Below are 25,464 nucleotides of genomic sequence, written 5' to 3'. Positions count from 1 at the left end.
CAAGAGAAGAAGCTCAGGGCAAATGCCAGGAGCAACAGGTCCCAAAATCTACCCAGGCTTTCACCATCTCTGATGTAACCTAAAAGTCACCTCATATTTCAAGTCCCTGGAGATCCTCTGCATGCAATTTCATACCTTATTTACTGTCAGAGGGTGATGTGCCTGGGTCTCAGTCATCTCAGAGAATGTTGCTGTTCTCTGGGATGAGAATTGGATGTAAAGCCAGAGAAGGAGAGAGAAACAGAGATAGAAATAGAATGAGAAAGAGGGAGAGGGAGACAAAGGAGAGAGAGAGAGTGAGGGGGAAGCCATGCTCGAGAGAGCACCCTACCACAGATCATACTCCAGACTTGAGAAATGCTGCTGAGGAGCCTGACCACTCACCTGAATGCTCAGGGTATCAAGGATAGCAGCCTCGAAAGAACCTTCACAACATACCACATATCGAAGCTCCTTTACCTCACAGATAAGGATGAGCTTCCTGGGAAACCGACTTATCAAGAGAACCCAGTACAGTGATTAGTGGCAAAGCAAAAACTAAAACCCAGTTTGCTAGGGCAAGATGGAAGTTTTTATAAAATTTATTTATTTTTTATTTTTTAAAAAAGATTTTGTTTATTTATTCATGAGAGACAGAGAGAGAGAGAGAGAGAGAGAGAGAGAGAGAGAGAGGCAGAGACACAGGCAGAGGGAGAAGCAGGCTCCATGCAGGGAGCCCGATGTGGGACTCTATCCCAGGACCCCGGGATGACGACCTGAGCCAAAGGCAAATGCTGAACCCTTGAGCCACCCAGGTGCCCCAGTTTTTATAAAATTTAAAATCCAGTTTTTGTTTGTTTTCTCTGAGAAGGATGTCTCCTGTGTGTGTGTGTGTGTGTGTGTGTGTAAAGTTTCCCCCCTAAATTTCTAAGTAATATTTCTAAATTACAGAGAGAGAACCATATAATGCAGCCACATAAATGCATTACCCCAGAAAAACAACTATCAAGATTTTGCCACACTTACTTCATGAAATCCCTACCTTTATTTTAACTTAAGAATTGTGAAAGCATTCCCAGACTTTATATCATTTCATCCCCACATACCCTTGTATGTATCTCTTTTAAAATATGGATATGTTCTTACATCAATGATTCTCTTATTTTTGCTGGGTCCCACTCCCAGAGCTTCTTATTCAGTAAGTTTGGGGTGGGGCTGAGAATTTCCATTACTAACATATTGCCAGGTGATGCTAGAAATGCTAGTCAAGAGCACACATTTAGAATGACTTCCTTACATACTCACGATACCATTTCATACCTAACAAATTTCACAAATAATTGCTCAGTATTATCAAATATCTAGTCCGTATTCAATTTTCCTGATTGTCACAAAAATGTCTTTTTATATAGATGGCTTATTTTAGTCATATTTCAAACAAAGTCCACCCATTATATTTGGTTGCTAGGTTTCTTATATTTCTTTTACGTATTTGCTAGACCAATCAGTCTCCTCTCCCCACACCCCCAATCTGTCTCTTTTGTTTACTGGCTTATAAACTTCAAAGTTGCTAAGATACCAGATCTTAATTGTTCTCACCACAAAAGAAGAAATTATAATTACATGATGTGGTAAAGGTGTTAGCAAATGCCTACGTGGTAATCGTACAGCAATATATAAATGGATCAGATCAACACACTATATCTTAAACTTACACAATATTATTTGCCAATTGTATTTCAATCTTAAAAACACACAGTACAGTTCCATGTACTGACCTATCTGTTTGCTTGCTCACGGTGTTGCTTACATTGTCCCTCTGGCTTCCATATTTCCTGTGAGCTGCAAGTTAGCCCTGGATATCTGATTCCCTGTAGGTTCAGTTTTCCCGCAAGAAGATGGGCTGTGTGGTAACACCAAGGTTTAAATATTAAACTCAGATCTGGGACACAAGTTTTCATATGGTTGGAACACACATTTAAAAATATTACCTTACTTATTTTTAAACCATTTTAAAGCAATCTATGCCTTTTCTACTAAAGCATACAATCTTTAATTAAAATTCATGGATCCTTCTTTTTCCCTATAGAAAAGAAATCAGATTCCCCAAAAAGCCACACACATGGGACCCGGTTCTTGCTCACACTAGTCAGTTCACACACTCAACCCACGTATAATAAAACCCCACATAAGCTAACATTTATATCACAAAATGTCTGCAACCTGATGACGAAAATGGTTTCGTTTCTGAACAACTAAGCCTGTTATTTGTAGCAACTGCTATCTCGAAATCCACCTCTCAGCTTCTTGGATCCCAGTAGAAAAGTCCCCTAGCACACACCAAACAGGAGGAGCCTGCCTCTCAAACAAGCTCTCAAACAATTCCCTAAGTGGGCAGGGTGCTGTTCAGATGGTACCCACAAGCTGAAGGGAAACAAAACAAGCTGTTTGGGGTGAAACGGGATCGAATAGATAAAAGTGACAAGAATGAGACAGCAAGGAGAATTCTTACCAAGAATAAACTCCAATTCCTAAAATCTTTTTTTTTTTTTTCAATTCCTAAAATCTAAAGATGCATGGATGGTATTTAAGTTATTTTGGTAGATTAGACTTTAATCAAAGTGGTTTACATTGAAAAAATGACCTTCTCGTGCTCGCTTCAGCAGCACATATACTAAAATTGGAACGATACAGAGAAGATTAGCATGGCCCCTGCGCAAGGATGACACGCAAATTCGTGAAGCGTTCCATATTTTTCTTTGGGATGCAGCAAAAGCAGTCCTGAGGGGGAAATACATCGCAATACAAGCATCCATTCAAAAACTGGAAAGAACTCAAATTCAAAAGCTAACCTTACACATAAAGGAACTAGAGAAAAAGCAACAAATAGACCCCACCCCCAGCAGAAGAAGACAGTTAATTAAAATTCGAGCAGAACTCAATGATATCGAGACCAAAAGAACTGTGGAACAGATCAACAGAACCAGGAGTTGGTTCTTTGAAAGAATTAATAAGATACAGAAACCATTAGCCAACCTTATTAAAAAGAAGAGAGAGAAGACTCAAATTAATAAAATCATGAATGAGAAAGGAGAGATCACTACCAACACCAAGGAAATACAAACGATTTTAAAAACATATTATGAACAGCTCTACGCCAATAAATTAGGAAATCTAGAAGAAATGGACGCATTCCTGGAAAGCCACAAACTACCAAAACTGGAGCAGGAAGAAATAGAAAACCTGAACAGGCCAATAACCAGGGAGGAAATTGAAGCAGTCATCAAAAACCTCCCAAGACACAAGAGTCCAGGGCCAGATGGCTTCCCAGGGGAATTCTATCAAACGTTTAAAGAAGAAATCATACCTATTCTACTAAAGCTGTTTGGAAAGATAGAAAGAGATGGAATACTTCCAAATTCGTTCTATGAGGCCAGCATCACCTTAATCCCGAAACCAGACAAAGACCCCACCAAAAAGGAGAATTACAGACCAATATCCTTGATGAACATGGATGCAAAAATTCTCAACAAGATCCTAGCCAATAGGATCCAACAACACATTAAGAAAATTATTCACCATGACCAAGTAGGATTTATCCCTGGGACACAAGGCTGGTTCAACACTCGTAAAACCATCAATGTGATTCATCATATCAGCAAGAGAAAAACCAAGAACCATATGATACTCTCATTAGATGCAGAGAAAGCATTTGACAAAATACAGCATCCATTCCTGATCAAAACCCTTCAGAGTGTTCGATAGAGGGAACTTTCCTCGACATCTTAAAAGCCATCTACGAAAAGCCCACAGCAAATATCATTCTCAATGGGGAAGCACTGGGAGCCTTTCCCCTAAGATCAGGAACAAGACAGGGATGTCCACTCTCACCACTGCTGTTCAACATAATTCTGGAAGTCCTCGCCTCAGCAATCAGGCAACAAAAAGACATTAAAGGCATTCAAATTGGCAAAGAAGAAGTCAAACTCTCCCTCTTCGCCGATGACATGATACTCTACATAGAAAACCCAAAAGCCTCCACCCCAAGATTGCTAGAACTCATACAGCAATTTGGTAGCGTGGCAGGATACAAAATCAATGCCCAGAAATCAATGGCATTTCTATACACTAACAATGAGACTGAAGAAAGAGAAATTAAGGAGTCAATCCCATTTACAATTGCACCCAAAAGCATAAGATACCTAGGAATAAACTAACCAAAGAGGTAAAAGATCTATACCCTAAAAACTATAGAACACTTCTGAAAGAAATTGAGGAAGACACAAAGAGATGGAAAAATATTCCACGCTCATGGATTGGCAGAATTAATATTGTAAAAATGTCAATGTTACCCAGGGCAATTTACACGTTTAATGCAATCCCTATCAAAATACCATGGACTTTCTTCAGAGAGTTAGAACAAATTATTTTAAGATTTGTGTGGAATCAGAAAAGACCCCGAATAGCCAGGGGAATTTTAAAAAAGAAAACCATAGCTGGGGGCATCACAATGCCAGATTTCAGGTTGTACTACAAAGCTGTGGTCATCAAGACAGTGGGGTACTGGCACAAAAACAGACACATAGATCAATGGAACGGAATAGAGAACCCAGAAGTGGACCCTGAAATGTATGGTCATCTAATATTCGATAAAGGAGGAAAGATTATCCATTGGAAGAAAGACAGTCTCTTCAATAAATGGTGCTGGGAAAATTGGACATCCACATGCAGAAGAATGAAACTGGACCACTCTCTTTCACCATACACAAAGATAAACTCAAAATGGATGAGAGATTTAAATGTGAGACAAGAGTCCATCAAAATCATAGAAGAGAACACAGGCAACACCCTCTTTGAACTCGGCCACAGTAACTTCTTGCAAGATACATCCACAAAGGCAAAAGAAACGAAAGCAAAAATGAACTATTGGGACTTCATCAAGATAAGAAGCTTTTGCACAGCAAAGGATACAGTCAACAAAACTAAAAGACAACCTACAGAATGGGAGAAGATATTTGCAAATGACATATCAGATAAAGGGCTAGTTTCCAAAATCTATAAAGAACTTATTAAACTCAACACCAAAGAAACAAACAATCCAATCATGAAATGGGCAAAAGACATGAAGAGAAATCTCACAGAGGAAGACATGGACATGGCCAACATGCACATGAGAAAATGCTCTGCATCACTGGCCATCAGGGAAATACAAATCAAAACCACAATGAGATACCACCTCACACCAGTGAGAATGGGGAACATTAACAAGGCAGGAAACCACAAATGTTGGAGAGGATGCGGAGAAAAGGGAACCCTCTTGCACTGTTGGTGGGAATGTGAACTGGTGCAGCCACTCTGGAAAACTGTGTGGAGGTTCCTCAAAGAGTTAAAAATAGACCTGCCCTACGACCCAGCAATTGCACTGTTGGGGATTTACCCCAAAGATTCAGATGCAATGAAACGTCGGGACACCTGCACCCCGATGTTTCTAGCAGCAATGGCCACAATAGCCAAACTGTGGAAGGAGCCTCGGTGTCCATCGAAAGATGATGGATAAAGAAGATGTGGTCTATATACACAATGGAATATTCCTCAGCAATTAGAAACGACAAATACCCACCATTTGCTTCAACGTGGATGGAACTGGAGGGTATTATGCTGAGTGAAATAAGTCAATCGGAGAAGGACAAACAGTGTATGTTCTCATTCATTTGGGGAATATGAATAATAGTGAAAGGGAATATAAAGGAAGGGAAAAGAAATGTTGGGAAATATCAGGAAGGGAGACAGAACATAAAGACTCCTAACTCGGGGAAACGAACTAGGGGTGGTGGAAGGGGAGGAGGCGGGTGTTGGAGGGGAATGGGTGACGGGCACTGAGGTGGACACTTGACGGGATGAGCACTGGGTGTTTTACTGTATGTTGGTAAATTGAACACCAATAAAAATTAATTAAAAAAAATAAAAAAAATAAAACAAGGTTAAAAAGTTAAAAAAAAAAAAAGAAAAAATGACCTTCTCAGTCATAAAAGAGCACTTACCTAATTGAACAATTTTTTTTTTAACTCAAAGGATAAATACCCAGAAGCCAGACTGTACGGTCCCAGAGCAATCCTTCAGCAAATCCCATTTGCTTACCTATACCTGCACAGGCACCAGATATTGGGAAAGGCCTGGATTCTACGGGGTGAAATGAAATCCCATGCAATTAGCTTAGCACAGGTGGGGATGCTGTAACAAATAATAAATCCCCATGTCTCATTCACTCTCAGTTATGAACTTTATTATTGGCTATTCTAGGAATCTATGACCCGGGAAGGGAGAAGAGAAGAGCTGGGTTCTGGCAGTCAGTGGATTAATGATGAATAGATTCTTCTAATTTCTTCTCCTATTGAATTGGAGGAACAGGAGAGCATGAGAGGACACACTGGCAAACGTAAGCAGAAATCATGTAAACAGAACATTTTCACATCTTAAAAAAATAACTCCAAAAAATAAAAATAAAAATAACTTCAAGTTGAAATAATCAACTCTGAGCAGCAGTGAGGCACTGATCAAAAACTTACCTTTAGATGAGGATTTTCAAAGGCAGGAATGAAATGCTTCAGCAATGCAAAGTCATATTTGTTGAACCACTAAATAGTACTTCTGGAGAAAAATTATTTTGTTATTAGCAGTTTTTAATATTCTTATACTCTTTAAAAAAAAACTGCTGGTACCTGTATAATGCATAACACATCTGGTTAGAAATAATCCTTGCAAAAGCAGTATTCTGTAAGAGTTACTGTTTATTGACTTGTCCTGGGCATCAAAATATTGTTTACAAAAATTAGGTATGGTCTTTTAATCTGTTAGAACATGACCTAGGTCAGGGGCTATTCTTTTAAATTACAACTTCATGCTGACAATAAAATATTTAGTCAACATTGAAGTACTATATGCAATTCAGTGCACAGTAATCTAAGCATAAATACATGTAATAAGTTATAAATGATAAACAATACGGTGAGTTTTGATAGAAAGTTCTAGATCCTCTTTATGAAGAGCCAGTTGAAAACCCATTGTCAGTATGTCTATGAGAACAGTGTCAGTTGAGGTCAAGTCTGGTATGCAACCTTCTTCGTTTATTGCTCATGTACCATGAACATCCCTTTCTTGGTCTCATGCAGCCTTCACTGATTTTTGCTGCTCCTTTATATCAGAAACATTAAGAATATGGGCAGAAAATTATCATTTTTTTGCTTATGAAATTCATTAAAATTCCTTTTAAGTATCACATCTTTATCATGAGAATTTGGAAGGAGGTTTGCTCCCTCCCATATGATCTATATAATGTTCACTACTGAATTTATTTATGCCAGTTAGGTGCTGGGAATGAAAAAGAACCTTCTACTAAAGAAATTCACAATCTACTGATTCCAGCTTGCAGAGAATCTACCCGTTGGTCTTTTCTGAACACTTTATGCAAATCCAGCAACCTGTTTGTAATGCTATTTCTACAGAAGAGGGCAGTAGGTAAAGGAAGAAGAGGAATTTGTTGTGGAATCAGAAACATACACTCCTATCTTCACTGGCACATCAAATTCTGACCTACTTTCACTAGTAGTTGTGTTACCAAATGACTATCACAGCTGTTAACTCAAAAGAACAAACAGGTGAGTCCTGTTGTGCTGCTGGGGCCAACTGCTCCATCTCGGGACACCTGAGGGGGGCTGGCTGCACAAATGTAGAGCATAGCTTCTAACTGTGTGTCCAACATTGTTGCAACAGATACACTCATCACAAAAGAAGGCAATAACTCAAGGGAGGAGGGTTTGGAAAAGAGAAAGGGAGAGATTTTTTTCAAGTGCAGGCAGCCATGGGAAGTGACAGGCTCAAGCCTTAACAGCTGACTTCTTCACTTGCAAGATAAACATCTTATAAATCTAGCTATAAAACTAGATGTCTATCTATCTTCTTTCCAGAAGTTCTAGAAGTTCAGTGGGTACATGCAAGAGAGAAGGCAGAAAATACATGATCATGGGTGGAGAAAGGGGACTGGTATATATTCAGCTCATGATCATGGGCAGGGAAAGGGACATATGGGAAGTGGTCTTCTAGGCATTCTGTTGCTATCAGGGCTTTTCTGGCCTACAGTTGGAATGTTTTGGTCATTGCAAAATGTTTTAGTAAATGCCTCAAGAAAAATGCAATAGGAAAAGAGCACAATGGGCTTTAGCTAGAGCATGAGTTAAGCGGTGTTGTCTATTTCTTTTTTTTTTTTTTTTAAGATTTATTTACCCATTTGAGAGAGAGAGAGAAAAAAAAAAGAGAGAGAGGGAGAGGAGGGGCATTGGGAGAGAGAGAGAGACAATCCAAGCAGACTTCCTGCCGAGTACGGAGCGCAAGATTGGGCTCTATCCTATGACCCTGAGACTATGACCTGAGCCAAATCAAGAGTTAGACACTCAATTAACTGAGCCACTCAGGCAGCTCTGTCTTGTCTATTGCTGGTTTTAACTTTTGGGGTCTATAGTTGAGTTAGAGGGCTCATGGATACTTGCAGGTATATTTAGTGCACCCTAATGGCATGACTGCATACAGGGTGCCCAACACTGTGTTTGGCATCTTATTCACTCTTCATAAGGATCCTAGGATGTACATTGTATTATACACATTGGAGATAAGAGAAATCTGAGGTTAAGAGAAGTTCTATGACTTGCATCAGCCCATAGCAACAGAGTTCAGATTCAAACATAAGTATGACTACCTGTGTTCTTCCATGATGCCCCCTTCAAACCTTACATCCATTCAATCAATGACAGAGAAGCCACATAACTAAATTGATTTAGCTTCAATAAATCATAGTCTTACCAAGTAAGTGAAGGACAGAAAAAACACATATGGAGATGAATGAGTAAGATTCCTGGGAACCTTTCAGAAAAACAAGACAGCATTTTAGTCATAGATTACTTTTCAAAAAAAAAAGAAGAAGAAGAAGAAAACCTTCTTTGTTAACCTTCAAGCATCAGTTAACTTTGCAAGACCAGCAAAACGTGGGTGAATCCTCTGTTATTACAATCACAGAATCCGAATATTTAGAAGAAAAAGATCCTCAAAGATTTATTGTCCTCAGCTTTATTCTAAGTTATTCATGTCACCAATGAGAAAATAGAAGTCCAGAGATATTACTAATTTCAACGATCACATAAGATTCTTACACTTAGAATCTTTATCATAATTTGCTTAATTAATAAGCAAGTAAGTTTTTAATCTCTTTTTCAAATCTTTACTTCTCACTCCATATTCATCATGAGCCCAAATAGTTATACGGGTCCAGAATGGAGTTGCTCTCTCCCCTTGAGTTTAGGTGCTAATGAAAGCTAATTATTAGTGGAACAAAGGCCAACAGGCAGTTCTTACCTGGGAAATTTCAAGGGCTTCAAAGCGAATACCTAAGTAGCTATCATTAACTCACAGTCCCTGAAAATCCAAGTTTCTTGTTACCTTCAAATTGGTAGTGGGCACCGTATATGGAGAAAAGGAAAGAACCAAAGCTGAACGCAGGAGATCTGGACTATCCTATCACTAAACAGTTATGATGTATCAGATGGAACCTTACTTACATTACCCGTACCACGAAGGCACTAGGCCAAAGGATCTCTCCTAGCTTTAATATTTAATAATCACTCTAGGAGATGACAAATGCCAACCAGATCACGTACTCTCATCTGGAGTTTGTAGAACTGCTGTTGGCTTTTAAAAAAGAGATTCGAAATTTTTCAAATGCCTTGAGAGTGTAGGTTCCCAAAGACTTAGATTTCCTGAGGGGGAAATTTTACTTTTTTAAATATGTCAACGTATTTTATCTCTCTCGGCAAAGTATACTTCTTTCATTTTGTCAGGATTAAAAATAAATCCTGATGGTACCACGAGGTAGCAATAGGCTGGAAGAAAAATAGTGAATAACCAAACAACAACAACAACAACAACAACAACAACAACATTTATTTTGTCCCTATGCAACTTTCCACCTATGATAAAAAGAACCAACTTTCTGCATATCCTCTAATTAAATGGCAGGTGAGAACCACATTTAACCATATGCTCCCCTGCAGGTGATGAGTAATTAAAAACTCTTTTTAAAGGTGGCATTTATCTTGAACTAATTTTAGAGGATGCACCAAAAAGTAAACAAAGAACTACTGCAGAACACTTGACTTTCCGTACCTCTGTTTAGAAGGGGTCGGATCCTAAGGAGAAACCACTGGGGCCAGGAACTGGTTCATTCACCCATCCAATATGTATTTACTAGTTAAATGCCAGGCACTATGATAAATGCCAGAAGCACTCAGATAAACATCATTCCTGCCATACAAGGGCTCATCATCTAAATAGTGTCAGACTCACATGTCAGCAAAAATTCAAACAATGCCCAGTGTTTTAAAATGAAAGAAGTGCAAAGTGCTATATGGGATATATAAGGGGAAAATCTTAACTCGGAACACGAAGGCAAGGAGAGCTTTATGGAAAAGATGGCTCTGCTCTAGGTCTTGACAGATGAGAAGGACACATGGAAATCACATGTGCAAAGGCACAGAAGCAGCAAAAGGAAGGAAAAAAAGGAAAGGTACTATAAAATTTTTTTTAAATAATTTCTCCAATCTGATGCATATGAATTAGGATCTTATTTTCATTGTCATTTTCCTAATTGCTTGTGAGGCTAAACATATTTTCATATACTCATTCATCAGTCAGACTTTGTCTTAAGCAATTGACTATTTATCTTCCTTTATGACAAGATTCCTTATCTATTTACAATGCTAATTCTGTGTTAGTCCTAAGTGCTGCATGTATCCTTCCCAGATTTCCCTATTATTTTTTAAAATGATATCATTTGTCATAGTCAAGTGATTTTATCTCAATTTAATTTAAATTCTATGTTATTTTAACATAGACAAATTCACCAATCTTCTTCATGGCTTCTGCTTTTAAGAAACCCTCTCCTAATTCTTGCCTATTTTCTACTAAAAGTCATAAAGTTTTGCTTTTCATAGTTCAATTCTAAATCCACATGAAATAGATTTTGCACATGAGGTAGCTCTGACTTTCTTTTCTCTTTCCATGTGGGTAATCGATTGTCCCAGCATCATTTATTGAATCATGTGTTCTTTCCCAGCCTTTGTAGTGTCAGTTGTTGCAGGTAGAATTCCCTGGCACAGAGACAGAGCAGAAAAATCCCATGGAGAAGGTTTAGTGGGGTGTGCTTTCTAGAACGACTCTAAGCGAGTAAGGGAGGTCAGACTAGGCAGGAGATGCAGCCGCAGCAGAGGCCTCAGCTGATCACACAAAGGGTTTTGAGGCTGGGATGGTCTTTTAAGTTGTCCTGCACAAGGCAACAGAATGGGGCTTTTGTACCCTCACACCCAGACCAGGCACTGGGTGGGGCTGCTCCTGAGGAATGAGCAGATGCCCTGGCAAGGCAGCTCCCTTGCATAAAAGGTCAGGCCTGGGGAGCGGCTCAGTGGTGAGCCACCAGCCAGCCATACTCCCAGCAGCTAAGAAAACGAGTCTGGATCCAGATACGGACATCTGGGTGGCACACAAAGCTCCCACTACATAGCCCCTGTCATATGCCCTGTTTTTAATTTTATTGACTACTATTCCTTTGGACTCTTTTTCCTATGATATAATTTCCAGATAGGTTTCCTTTCTGTCCCCTGCATATAATGCAATTTGTCAATGAGCCTTCTTCAAATACATACCTATAACTGACCAAAAACTCCGGATTTGCCAGATTACATGTAGTACAGTGATGCATTTTCTCCCTTGATATGAGTATCTATTACTGAAGTAGCTTAGCTTTCTGTTTGAATCAGCCACATGATCAGCCACTAGCTCAGAATCAATAAGTTGTCAACTAAAGCTGAAACAGAAATCTTTTGTGTTCCTTACTTGTAGGTGGATATTTTAATCTAAATGCAGGATGTTTTCAGTATCCTCTTGACTTTAATCTTGTTATATTTAGCTTAGGAAGAATTTAACAGGCTTTAGTTCTGTCACTTAAACACCTTTTTCCACTGCAGTTTTTCTCTGAAGTTGCCAACGAGATATTGAAAAGAAAAGATCTGAAGAGGACAGGGGCAGCAATGAGTCTTGTGACATGCCACTGATACCTTTCCACATTTCCACACAAGCCCATTAATCAACTGTTCACCTGGTTGCAGACCTGGCATGTTGTTTTTTTTTTTAAGATAGTATTTATTTATTTATTTATTTATTTATTTATTTATTTATTTATTTGAAAGAGAGAGAGAGACGGCACAGTGAGAGAGAGAGAGAGAGCATGAGCTGGGGGTAGTGGCAGAAGGAGAGGAAGAAGCAGGCGCCCCACTGAGCAGAGAGCTCAACGTGGGGCTTGATCCCAGCACCCTGGGATCATGACCTGAGCTGAAGGCAGACACTTCACCAACTGAGCCACCCCATGGCCACCCAGTGGTCCCTGGCATGTTTTAATACAGTGGTTGTCTTCTTAATTGCCTGGGAAAGGAATCTTCAAGTAATCCTTGACTTTGTTTTCTCTCTTAACTGAAAACCCAATCAGTTTCATCTAGCTTTGAGTCCACGGTGATTTGGAATCTATCTCTTGTCACCACTAACACCAACATCATTACAGACTGTTTGATTCTTACCTCTGTTTTCAACTGATCATGTTCTCACTATTGCCAAACCTACTTGCCTTGAAATACAAAATTAATAAAGTTGTGACCCTTTGTGGTTCCCCGCCTATAAGAGGTGACGGTAAAGAGTGTCCCTGAGGAATGAGAGCGTAAATGCAGCCTCCCAGGGTGTAGTGGTGCAGAGAATGTCCACTTAGCCTTGGACCTCTTTGGCATAGACTCTGTTAGGCTCAGTAAGGATAATTCACAACTGAGAGTTCTTTGTGAGGCTCCCATTTGTAATCATTATAAAAGTATTCTTATTAAGCCATTGTTAAGCGTTAAGAGTTGGAGAAGTGGTATCTTAATCCCACACACATAGCTAGTGATGGGCAATAGCGGGAATGAATTTGGGTTTCCTAATTTCAAGGCAGGGGCTTCTCCTCCAATCTAGCTCAACTAAATGGCTGTGTAAAGAATGGTCTGTTTCACATGAAAAGGAAAAAAAAAAAGCCTCGAAAAGCAGGTGAGTTCTGAAAGGGCAGGCTCCATATCTCTGAAAGGAGTACTGCCCAAAGGATCTTAAGAAGTGATTTTTGGTGGCACAGTCAGTTAAGCATTGGATTCTTGGCTTCAGTTCAGGTCATAATCTCAGAATTGTGGGATCCAGTCCTGTGTTGGGCTCCACTATGAGTGTGGACTCTGCTTGGGATTCTCTCTCTCCCTTTGCCCTTCCCCCCAAATAAATAAATAAATAAATAAATAAATAAATAAATAAAAATATGTTTTTTCTCCAATAATACAGAGGCTAACATTCAAGAACTTCTGCAGCGAAGAGGCAAATGCTTCCTTGCCTCAGGCTCTTTGTGAGATTAGTCATACATTATTACATGCTTTTCCAAGACACTTGTTCTCAAAGGAATTAGAAAGATTATGACAAAATAGAAGTACTGCTCTTTAGAATAAAGCTGCAGATGTGTGATTGTAATATCTTAATTACTTAGTACATGAGATCCTGTAACTCTACCAGTATTTGCTGAGAACATAAAACTGGCTGTAAAAGCTATATCCTAAAAGCATAATGGACACTTAGATACAACTTGGAGAAGTAGTCTCTTGGAGCACATGGCAGCAGTAGGCACTTGGCAGGCATAGATATTTGAAGACATGTGTATTGAGGCCAGAATGATTAGTATTATGATTAATGGTAAAAAAAAATTTAAGTTGTGATCACAGCAACAAATGTCAGACAGGGAGTACTCAAAAATAGCATTCCGCTTTCTTGTACTAAAGCAAATCACAAGAATTGGTTGGCAGGAGGCTAATAAGCAAATTTTAAAACTTGTTCATGTTTACAAGCATATAGATCCCTAAATCTGATATGTTCTGTAATACTCAAAATCATTACAAAAATGGCTAAGTGGAAATTCAATTATTTCTTACAGGATAATCCATCTAGATCATTTCCCTCTAATAAAACATTTGCATTTAAAAGGTTTTGAATTCACTTAACATAGCTATACATTAGTATAATTGTTTATGTTTTCAATCTTGGTTTCCATGAAAGTGGTTAAGCACAGACAGTCATCCCCTACCCTCAGAATTTCTGATTCAGTAGATCTGGGAGATGGGGCCTGAGAAACAGTATTTTAACAAGTCTCCAGTTATGGCTAATAATGTTGCTTGTCCAGGGGCCACACTTTGAAAACCACTGATCTGTACCATACTGACCTTCTCAGTGGTTCCTATAATCACATATCATTGGGTCATTGGTGAATCTTTGTGCACAAAAAATAAAAATTCATTCAACAATTCGTTATTAAGCCAGCATTTACATAACATATGCTGAAACTATATCAGATATAATGCCATATATTAGAGATACAAAGATGAATAAAGCTTAGTATCTGCATCCATGGACTTTATATTCTAGACAGACTTGTAAACAAATAGTCACGAGGCAATGTAATAAACAGCATGTGTAAAGCTCCCTAAGAGCAGAATGAAAGTATTTATACCACAATGAGGGGAATCAGAAGGCTTTATGATAATGGAGATAACACTTAGGACTTCTTAAAAAACTGTTTATTTTGAAATAATTTTAGATTTACAGAAAAGTTAAAAAAATGGAGTTCCCTATATACCCTAACCTCAGCTTCCCAACATTATGCAGATATTGACATTTTCCACACACAAGGTTAGGATAGATTTTGAAGGGAGCATAGAAATTTATCAGGGTATTCTATGTAGAGTAATAATTTATTAGTAAAACTATTGAGACAGGATATACTGTAATGATATCTAAATATTTTTGGAGATTAAGTGCTAGACATTGTGCCAAGTCCACTAAGCATATCATATCACTTATTCCTTACAAAAACCCATAAATGGTTAACATACTACCTAATGGATATTACTATCACTCCCCTTTTGATGAGGAAATTGAGGCAGGTGCCAATCTTCTAGTAGGTAGCAGAGCTGGGACTTGACAATAAAATGTTCAACTTTGGCACACGCACTGTTAACCAGTATAGCATAATCCAGAAATGGAGAAGTCTATTGTGTATACAGATTATGTTACATTAGGGAAAGTTGTAGGGACAGGCTTCTGATAGTGGAAGCAGAAGACAAGACCAGAAACGGAATAGAAAATGCCAGACAATGGAAGGATACTGTGGTAGTCAGAATTCTAAAATAGCCTCCTAGGATGAGCAGGGGGTGGAGGGGAATAAAATTAAAATAAAATAAAATTAAATAAAATTAAATTAAATTAAAAAATAAAAAATAAAATAAAATAAAATAAAATAAAATTAAATTAAATTAAAATAAAATAAAACAAAATAAAATAAAATAAATAAAATAAAATAAGTCTCCTAGATTTCTGTCCCCTGGGGGATATGCTAGAATAATCCCCTCTCCTTGGGTAAGGAGAGCAGACCCTGATGAAGATGATGGCACATCACCTCTGTCACTCAGTTAATTACACAAAGGCAAAGGAGTTTTGAAGGTGTAATTAAGGTCTCTGATGTTACCATACTGCTGGCACTGGTTAGGGGACTCAAACTCATTCCCTTATCCATGTCTGCCTACTCCTTTCCTGGCCTTGACTTCTGCTTTTACTCTTAGAACCCTGTCCCCATAACCCATTCTTTAAGGATCCTGCTCTGCTAGGTAATAACAGGAGCTTTATGAGCAAATTAGTATGACTTAATCTGTGCATAGCTTTTAGAAATCAAACACATTGCCTCAACTTATACTGGTATTATACACAACTATTCTTGCAGTAGTCCTTTCTTCCACACAAAGGCAAACAGCAAATGGGCCATGCAGAAACCCCTGATTCACAGTCTAGAAAAGTTAGAAGCACCTGCTAGGCCTTCTATTTCACCAGTGTGTTAGGTCATAAAGTGTACATCGGTGCAGATAGGCTTTGCTTTATCCATGCATAATGTAACATGGTTAATTTGTGACCAGCAAAGTATCTGAAATGGTAAACTGCTTCTGGTTTCCATTTCAAATTTGATCAACTTGACTACCCCTCAGTGACTGGCTTTGACAATAAAGTTAAGTCTCATTTTAAGATTTAAAAAAGGTCTGTTCTGGTAAAAAAAAAAAAAAAAAAAAAAAAAACCAATCATGTTGTAAAGTTATTCCAATTAAAAGAACAGTTTCTTTGTTCACAAAAAACACTTGGCTTTAAGGACCCATGTTTCATTTAACCTCATTTCTGTCCTCTGGGTACATTCAAATTCCTAAACCTATGCAGAGGTTAATAGTTTTAAGGTTGCTTTAAAAATAAAGCATAATCTATCAAAATATGATAGTAATAGCATAATGTGGCATAAAACCGTTTTCATTTTGCTTGATATAAGACAAAGGGAAAAATCTGTCCATTACCAGTTTGCAAATCATATTTTCCTCATCATGCATTCATTCAACAAAAACATTCACTGGACACATGCCAAGTGTCAGTTACTGAACCTGATTCCAGGCAAATAACGATGAATGTGACACTATTCCTCTGTTTGAGGAGGCCTCTTTTTTTAAAATAAAAATAAGGATGCTTCTGAATCAGTTCTGCTGTGTTCTGTCACCAGGAAAAACAAGTTCCAATGAGGATGATGAGACACCAAGAGCTCACCTGGAACAAACCCATTTCACTCTGCTGTATAGCATACCATTTAAAGGAACATCTAACCATCCTGTGTAACTACTTCTATGTCAATCTGTCACTCCCAGTCATTGCCTTGTCACCTGTAAGTTGGAGGGTTATTTTTAATTAAAGTGAACAACCACAAAAATTTAGTTAGGCTGATACATATTGACTACTTTGGGACATAGTATTCAAGAAACTGCAAATCATCCATCCCAATTGTAAGATAGGACTCTATATCTAAAAAGCTTCATGGGAACTCAAGACTGACACACCAAACAATGAGAGAATATTATTTAAAAAGAAATATAAATATAATAAAATATATTACAATACAAGGATATTAAAATTTTAATAATTTAAATTATTATTATAATACTAACATAAGAAGATACGAATAATGGAGATCCAAAAAGGACAAAAAAAATGATATGGAAGTCAGGAAAGACAAGATAACTATTAGCTATAGAAGCTAAAAAAGCTTTCTAAAGGGAAGATAGGATGTCAGGTGGTTCAGAAATAAGTGGTAGGAAGAAAGGGGACCTTTGTTTTTCTTTTCATTTGCTGTATCATTCTTTAATTTATGATTTCATATTGGAATGACATTAATATTAGAAATGCAATTCTGATAACTTTGTTAACTAATTTAAAAATAAAACTCCCTGGGGATCCCTGGGTGGCGCAGCGGTTTGGCGCCTGCCTTTGGCCCAGGGCGCGATCCTGGCGACCCGGGATCGAGTCCCACGTCGGGCTCCCAGTGCATGGAGCCTGCTTCTCCCTTTGCCTGTGTCTCTGCCTCTCTCTCTCTCTCTGTGTGACTATCATAAATAAATAAAAAATTTAAAAAAAATAAAAAAAAATAAAACTCCCCTGATTAAATTCAAAAGCTACCGGGTGAACCCATAGGAGGCTAGACTCCATGGAAAGTGGATCATATACTACCTGGTGACACCCTCAAGTTTTCAAAAATTAGGTGGAAAATCCAAAGTTAACCCACACAAAACAGTAAGAGACCATCATTAAGATATAAGTGACTTAGAAGTGACTGAAAAAATCAGAAGGAACTAAAAAAACAAGCAAATATGAAGCTTTAATTGAGAGCAAATCATGAAATCTACAAAAAATAACTAGCTGTGAATTATTATTTATAGCCTCACTTCATCACTGGAAAACACCAAAAAGAGTTGATTATTAAAATGATTTCTGCTGGGGGACCTGGGTGGCTTAGTCAGGTAGGTGTCTGCCTTCAGCTCAGCTCATGATCCCACATGGGGGCGGGGGTGTCCTTGCTCATCAGGGAGTCTGCTTTTCCCCTCTGCCTCTTCCCCTCTCCCTGCTCATGCTCTCTCTCTCTCTCTCTCTCTCTCTCTCAAATAAATAAATAAAATCCTTTAAAAAAATAAATAAAATCATTTCTGACTGAGCCAACAATGACTATAATTATAATAAGCTAATATTTTCTAAAGTTTTATGAAGTATTTTCATTAACACCATTTCATCTGATTCTTAAAACAAACCTATGGTTGGATATTATTCCTTCTAGTAAATGCTGTCAGGGGAATAACAACAGTGTGCAAAATCAGTATTTCTCTGGCTCTACCAATTTTGGTCCTCCCCTCCCCTCAACCCCCACCCCTACCAATTTCTCCTAATCATCCTAGGAATCACATGTGCTCACGGATGCAGTCGTACCATCATCACTGCTCTCCCCTCCTGTCTGGCTGCTGCAGGTGCCTCTTGACACCGCTAGAATTGTCACCAGGACTACAGTAGTTAACGCACCAGATATGCTGCCCAAGGCACTACTGCCTACATCTCCCACTTCTCCATTGCTCCTTAAGAACAAGGTAAAATCTGGTTCATTCCACCAGAATGTATCCTGTCTTGCCATGCTCCAACAACATCTGGAGTAGCGACTCTTCATCCACAAGCTTGGTACACTCTATTAATGCAGACTCTGCCTTCAATAGCTTAAGAACATTTTAGTAAAATTTATCTTTAAATTTTCACACTGCTTTTTGGTGCAGTTCTCTCTCCCTATGATTCAGGTATGAGTCCAGAGGATTCTGGAGGACAGCAGAGATTCTGGAGGACATACTTATGCTATTCTCACTGTTGTCCCTCCCCTCCCTGAGGCTGGTACCTTTCATGTGCCTCAAATCCTGCTTTCCTTAGCATGAGCTCTGCCCTATGACCATCCTCTGAGCACTCAGGCAAATGCCTCTTAACATCTCTAACCATTAGATGGTTAGCTCTAACCATCTAATTATCCAGACGTGCCTAGACCTATGTCTGAATCCTAGGGAGACTATGCTAACACTCAAGCTGCACATGTTATTCGCTCCCTCCACAATTCCTCTGGGCTAACCTGGAAACCAAGAGCTTTGATCAACCGCAAAATTATTTTTGGGTTCTTCCTCCAAATGCAAAATTCAACCTCAAAACTTTAACTTGGATTTGAAACAAATAAGCAAAAAATCTGTATCACGACACTTTTGGGAAAATATATGACACCTGGATGACCCAACTTACTGCCTTAGCATGGATAAAATTGTGTTAAATGAATCACGAGAATCTAAAGCTCAATGTCTAAAGCCCCCACTCACTTGTTTAGCATGAAGTCCAGTCTTTTCTCAGGCTCTTCCTCCCCAATTCTGCCCTCCAGGGGTCCCACAAGATTTCTGGGCTCATGGGCCTAGCTGTCTTTGACACCCTCTGCTCTGTTGCTCTATCACTCTTTGTCCTTGAATTTCTAACAACCTCTCCTAGACACTGAAGCTAGCTCAGTAAGAATGTCCCTGCCTCTCTTGACCAGCTCCTCCATGCTACGGGACTATCAGGCTTCTGATGACAAAGTTATTCCTTTCCTTCATGCCAGAGCATGCCTAGTGTCTAGGGGCACTTGCAGGAAGATGAGGAAACATCTCTGCACAGACTTTTGGCCCAGACTTATACTCTCATGTTACTTCTTCCACTGTCCATTTTTCCTCCCTATTGTTCAATAGCCTTTAAGGACCCCACAGTCCCTCTATATCCTATAGATGTCTGAATCTCAATTCTAACCCAGTCCATGTTCTTTCCTATAAGGCTCTGGGCCATATAGAAAGTGTCTGGTTCAACATACTGGAATAATCCATGACTGTGAAAAAAAGTTCCTAGGGCCTTCTGTTAAGAGTCAAGAAATTCTGTAACATGCCCCAGCAGGAGCTTGAGCTACCTGAGCACACAGAAAAACTCTAGCGGGATGCTATGGCCTAATACCACAGCCCGGGGGCCCCCCAAATTGACTAAGTAATATGGTTTAAGAACTATCTAACAGGAGTTACTGTCCTTATAAGTGGTCAGAAAGTAGGTAAAGTAAAATAGACAATAGCAATCATTTCCCTGTTGAGAGTCATCAAGAGGAAGAAAGTAGGCCCAAGGGATAGCCACTGTTTTCAAAAAGCAACCTCTCCCAGAAGAGTCCATGAGGAATAAAACAGAACATACACCTTCAAAAGCAGTACTTTGCTTTATCAACTTGATAAAATGCTTTTGATATGATCACCATATTAAAAGTTCATTTTTTTAATGCTCCAATCAATAATGCTATGAGGCAGAATGGCTGAGGTATGTGAAGAAACATGTTTATCTATTTATTTAAAAAATTATTTTCTCTTTTAGACATTTTTAGCAGCTATTACTTGTAATCACAATGTTAATTCTGTTATTTCTATATATCTTTAGAACTACTTTAGAGGGATTTGTGTGGCCCAGGCCTGCAGATTGCTACCCTCGCTTTAAGTCTTGTACTCTGAATCCAAGAATAGAAAAGAAACAAGTGAAAAACAATTCAATAGAAGGTGCAATTCCCAAAATACAATTGGATATTGATCTGGGAAAAAAATTCACATACATAGAGCTGGCTCGGGATTTTAAAACATCAGATCTTGGTCATGGTCCTGGCTTTTGAAACGTATTGTCTTTTGAAAAACAGAATTTGAATAAGAGAAACATTCATTGTCTATTCTACATGGAATTTGACTTCAAAATACAAATCATTTATTGGTAGAGAATCTAATTCATATTTCACGTGCTAATTAGCTATTCTTAATTTGCAGTGATTGAGAAAGATATTTTTAAATTCTTCCGTTTTTCACAAAAAGCAACTGAACACAATGTGATATCAATCACAGTTAAATATACGAGTTTTGTTTTTAAAAACCAGATAACTTTCTCTAAATCCATGGAGTAAAAACTGTATCACAAGATCTTCCAATTCTTTTACTTCTTCTATTTTTTTAACTTTTAACAATAAAAGAGACAGTCAACCTACTTAAATTTAGAAGTATAATGGTCCTATGACAAGAAATAAAATGTGCGATTATCATTGATTATCAAGGTAACCACTGTTTTGTAGCATCCACCATACACATTCTTCTTTACCTTGTTGTCCATTTAAAATACCAGTCTGTCTTCCCACATTTCTTGGTCTTCCCCTATCTGCATCATCTTGTCTTCCATTTGTCCCTCCAGATCTACTCTCTACCTTTCTCCACTCTGTCCTTGGCCCTGAAAGTCTGACCTTGCAGATCACATCGACCAACTCCCTTACACTCTGTCTTGTGGTTGGTTCAGTTAGAGGTTTCCAGGCAGAAGATCAAAGGAGAGAGAGGCCAGGATCATTATTCCTACAGCTTGGGCTGTGTGCTGGGTGCCTCTACCACAGGCCACTCCTGCTGCTATGTGGTCAGTCCTCTCTGTTACGCTCCCCTGTCTGGGTTCCAGTTACCACTGCTTCCTTTGCTCTAAGGCCTAGAGGTTTCTATTCCCTGTTAGGGCCTTGTCTATCAAGAGCCTTTATATTTTTTTTTCTTAAATTTTATTTTTATTTATTTATGATAGGCACACAGTGAGAGAGAGAGAGAGAGAGAGAGAGAGAGAGAGAGGCAGAGACATAGGCAGAGGGAGAAGCAGGCTCCATGCACTGGGAGCCTGACGTGGGATTCGATCCCGGGTCTCCAGGATCGCGCCCCGGGCCAAAGGCAGGCGCCAAACCGCTGCGCCACCCAGGGATCCCTCAAGAGCCTTTATAAAGCTCCTTCTTCTCTATTGGCTTCTAGATAATGCTCTATCCTCCCCAAATCTTCCCTGCCTAACTAGTACTCCGTGGGCACTGCTTTCCCAGCTCTCTAAAAAACTGCATTTCCCTGCATAACAGTGCAGGCTCAGAGCTGAGTTTCTCACTCCTTTAAAGGACATGGGGTGGGGAGGGGGTGTGGGGAACACAGAAGTGTGATTTTGCTGTAACCCCACCACACACACTAACCTGCCTGCTCTAGGTGCGTTTGTTTTTTTATTTAAAAAATAGTTAAAATCACTCATTAAAAGAGGGTGGGAATATGGATGAAATAGGTGAAGGGGATTAAGAGACACAAACTTCCAGTGATAAAATAAATAAGCATGAAGATAAAAAGTACAGCATAGGAGATACGGTCAATAATACTGTAATAATGTTGTATGGCAGTAGATGGTAACTATGCTTGTCCTGGTGAGCAGTGTGTAATGTCTAGAATTGTCGAATCACTCTGCTGTACACCTGAAACTAATATAATAATCATATCAACTATACTTCAATAAATAAAGGATAACCATTTTTAAAAAGTAGTTAAATCACTCTTAAAAATCATAGAAGTGACACATTTACTGAGACCAGTGACATAATGTAAAAATATATAAAGAAAAGAAGTTAATGCCCTTCCCCAATACTTCTGGATCCTTCCCCTTCACCTCATTCCCCACCTTCATCCTGCTTTGCTTCCAGAAAAATAATGTGAACAGGCTGGTCAGTCTTCTTCTACACCTGTCTCCATGATATTCAAGCCCATAGCAAACATATATTAACTCATATATGGAGAGGGGTGATACTTGTCTTCACAAAAACTGCAAGCATGCTATACATCACCTTGCTACTTGCCAGGTTCAGATCTAGTTCAATACTTTGAACAGCCTCATAATATCATACAGTAGAAATGTACTATAATTTAACCATTTCTCTACTGATGGACATTCAAAAAATTTCAACTATTTTTTGCCACTATAAACAAGCAATGCTACAGTAAAATACCCTTATGCATATATGATCACTCATGCATTTTTTGTAAACTAAACTTCAAAAAATACACTTGCTAAGTCAAAGTTACATATGGTTTCAAGCATCAGCCCCCTTACTTTCTTAAAAGTATACGGTAATGTATTTCTTAATTCTTACATTTGTTTTATATGGGTATGATACGGTATATGCAATTTTTGAATCTCTTAATATGAATTATAGATAACTTTCTACACTTCCTGTAGTAATCTTAAATAGTTGCATATGTCCTCTAACATTATGAAGCCTCTTTAAATTTTTATGGGACTTGTATCAAACCTCAGTATTACTGTAGGAAGAATTTATATCCACTTCCTGTAATATATGCTCAGAGAGATAACAGTTTTGACAGTAGCATTAGATACTTAAAAATCTATTGCAAGTGTGAGTCTCAACTCTTAAGCAGTTGATGCAAACTATGTCTTTTGATGGGGCTTACAACTGATCAAGTGACTCATATGTGAAGAAGAACTATGCCTGGGGCATCTGCTTTCACCACTGCCTCAGTGACTTCAATCAGAGGACAAAGATCATGAGATTGCTGAGGAGCACACACACAAACACTGGGCATTTTTCTAAGTGTAGTGAGCCAAATTCTTCTGGCATTAAAAGGGTCTATTTCAGATCAAAGGTAAAAAGAAAGCCATCAAAACAGAAAAGAATCTCCGCCCCGAAGGACACCACAGTGCAATTTAGCACCACTAGAGTCCCTCAAGGTCTGAGAAAATGCCACCTTACGCAAAGGCTTGGGAATATTCTGCAGTAGTTTCTATTGCCAAATAAAATACTACAAAACCAATTCCAAAGGGAGAGGAGGGAGAGCGTGGTGTGTGTGGTGTGTGGGGGGGTTTGGGGGGGACATGGTCAAAGGAAGACAAATCTGGCCACCATTCACTGTTAGTATATTCTCTACTTGATCATATCACCACCAGACAAGACATTCCTATGTGTAGCCCTTGGAATGAAGAGTTAAGAAAATTTCAAAGCCAATAGGAGGTGGACAAATAGTCTCTGCGATGCCTTTATGCTATTTCCTGTGTGGATGGCAATATTGGCTTTAACTCTTGGTCCTGTGAGAAGGAGAAGTGGATTTCACTCTTTCCTGGGAATTGCTACATGCCCATAACACTACAGAGTCTTCCAACTGGAAACAGATCCGATTACTTTGCCAGACTTAATCTCTTACTTGAGCAGTTAACGAGAGCTTTCAATAATCTTAATCACATCACTTCAGTGAAATACCTAGATGTTATTTCCACAGGAAATAAATGTCCACAGACCATAAACTCAACCTGGTTAATAGTTAACATGGGAGACAGGTGGGAGTTGGATTCAGATAAAGGGCCACTGTGCAGTGATAGTCAATGAGTTATGTCCCCTTTACTCCCTCTACCCGCCATCAGGGCTGCTAGGACTCTCTGAGGCTTCTGATGGGAAGGTGTGAAAAGGGAAATGAAGTGAAAGGCAGCCAGAAGCAGGAAAATTCTCCCATACGTATGGATCCACCAGTGGCAGGAAGTCACTGAAGGATCCAGAACATGAAGGGCACTCGTGGCCATGGAAAAGGGGAATTAAGAGGAGAAGAACACAGGAACATAAGATATAAATCAAAGACCCACTGTATTGAAGAACTCCCTCCCTTCATGCTTTTCAGAGAGACAGTGATGAAAGGCAATATTTGGATGTCCTAGAGGAAGGTCCCAGCAAAAGGGACGTCACCCACACCAGAAGCAAAAGTCTCTCCCACCCATTCCTATTCTCCTCCTTTCTGACTCCTTCTTTTATAAGGTTAGAAGCACACTGTGATGATTCTAAGCCTGGCTCCTGAAAGGGCTGTGGAGGGCTGGGGCCAAAGGAAGGGGAATTGTTCTGAGCAATTGTGTGCAGAGGCCAAGGGAAAGCATGACCACCCACAGAACTTACCACTCGGTGGGCTCATGATCCGTCACTGTAGAAACTGAGTGTCCTCTGCACCTGCCTTGATCCAGGTACAATGGAGCTTTCATGATATTTTTTACATAAGAAAAGGGCAACAAAATAAAAAGATAATTCTAAACCAGGATATAAACATTTACTGAAGCTCAATGTATCTAACACCCAGTTTCCGAATGAGGGACACACACAATCCTAGAATGTGGTGTGGTTTCTAAAAGAGAAACTTCAGAGGTGAAGCAACTATTCCACACCCGAGCCTCCAGAAGTCTCTCACTTCCCAAGAATTTCCAAGGCCCCGGCATTCAGAGGGAGAAGGGGTTTTCATCACCACGGTTCTATGATACGTGATAACAAAATCTATAATTCTATGACTTTCCTGGTGAAGCAGATTGGTTATACCGCGACGGTAGCAAGTCTTATCAAAGATCAACATACTGCAAAAATAAGATTGAAAGCATTTACCACATTTTTAAAGAGCCACACCTGGATCAATGATTAGAGAAATTTTAAAAAACGTCAAGAGTCGAAATGAACAGAAAGCTATTGAAATTCCTCTTTCCTAGATAGATATTTTTATCTCAAAAACTGTATGTGATGTTTTCTCTAACCTTTAAGAGACCACATATCAT

General features: G+C 38.9%; 1 protein-coding gene and 1 non-coding gene across 8 annotated transcripts in view; one reads left to right on the top strand and one right to left on the bottom strand.

Annotated features, from left to right (window-relative positions):
* The window catches only part of FMN1 (formin 1), a 420,196-nt gene that overhangs the window by 357,281 nt on the left and 37,451 nt on the right, over positions 1 to 25,464 (bottom strand). The gene's annotated exons all lie outside the window — the stretch shown is intronic.
* On the top strand, positions 2,630 to 2,736 carry LOC112920099 (U6 spliceosomal RNA). Its single transcript, XR_003235020.1, has one exon. It is a non-coding gene; the product is annotated as a U6 spliceosomal RNA (small nuclear RNA).

This window comes from Vulpes vulpes, chromosome 15 (genome assembly GCF_048418805.1).
Source record: "Vulpes vulpes isolate BD-2025 chromosome 15, VulVul3, whole genome shotgun sequence".
Lineage (NCBI taxonomy): Eukaryota > Metazoa > Chordata > Mammalia > Carnivora > Canidae > Vulpes > Vulpes vulpes.
This window is presented reverse-complemented; position numbering and strand designations above follow the sequence as displayed.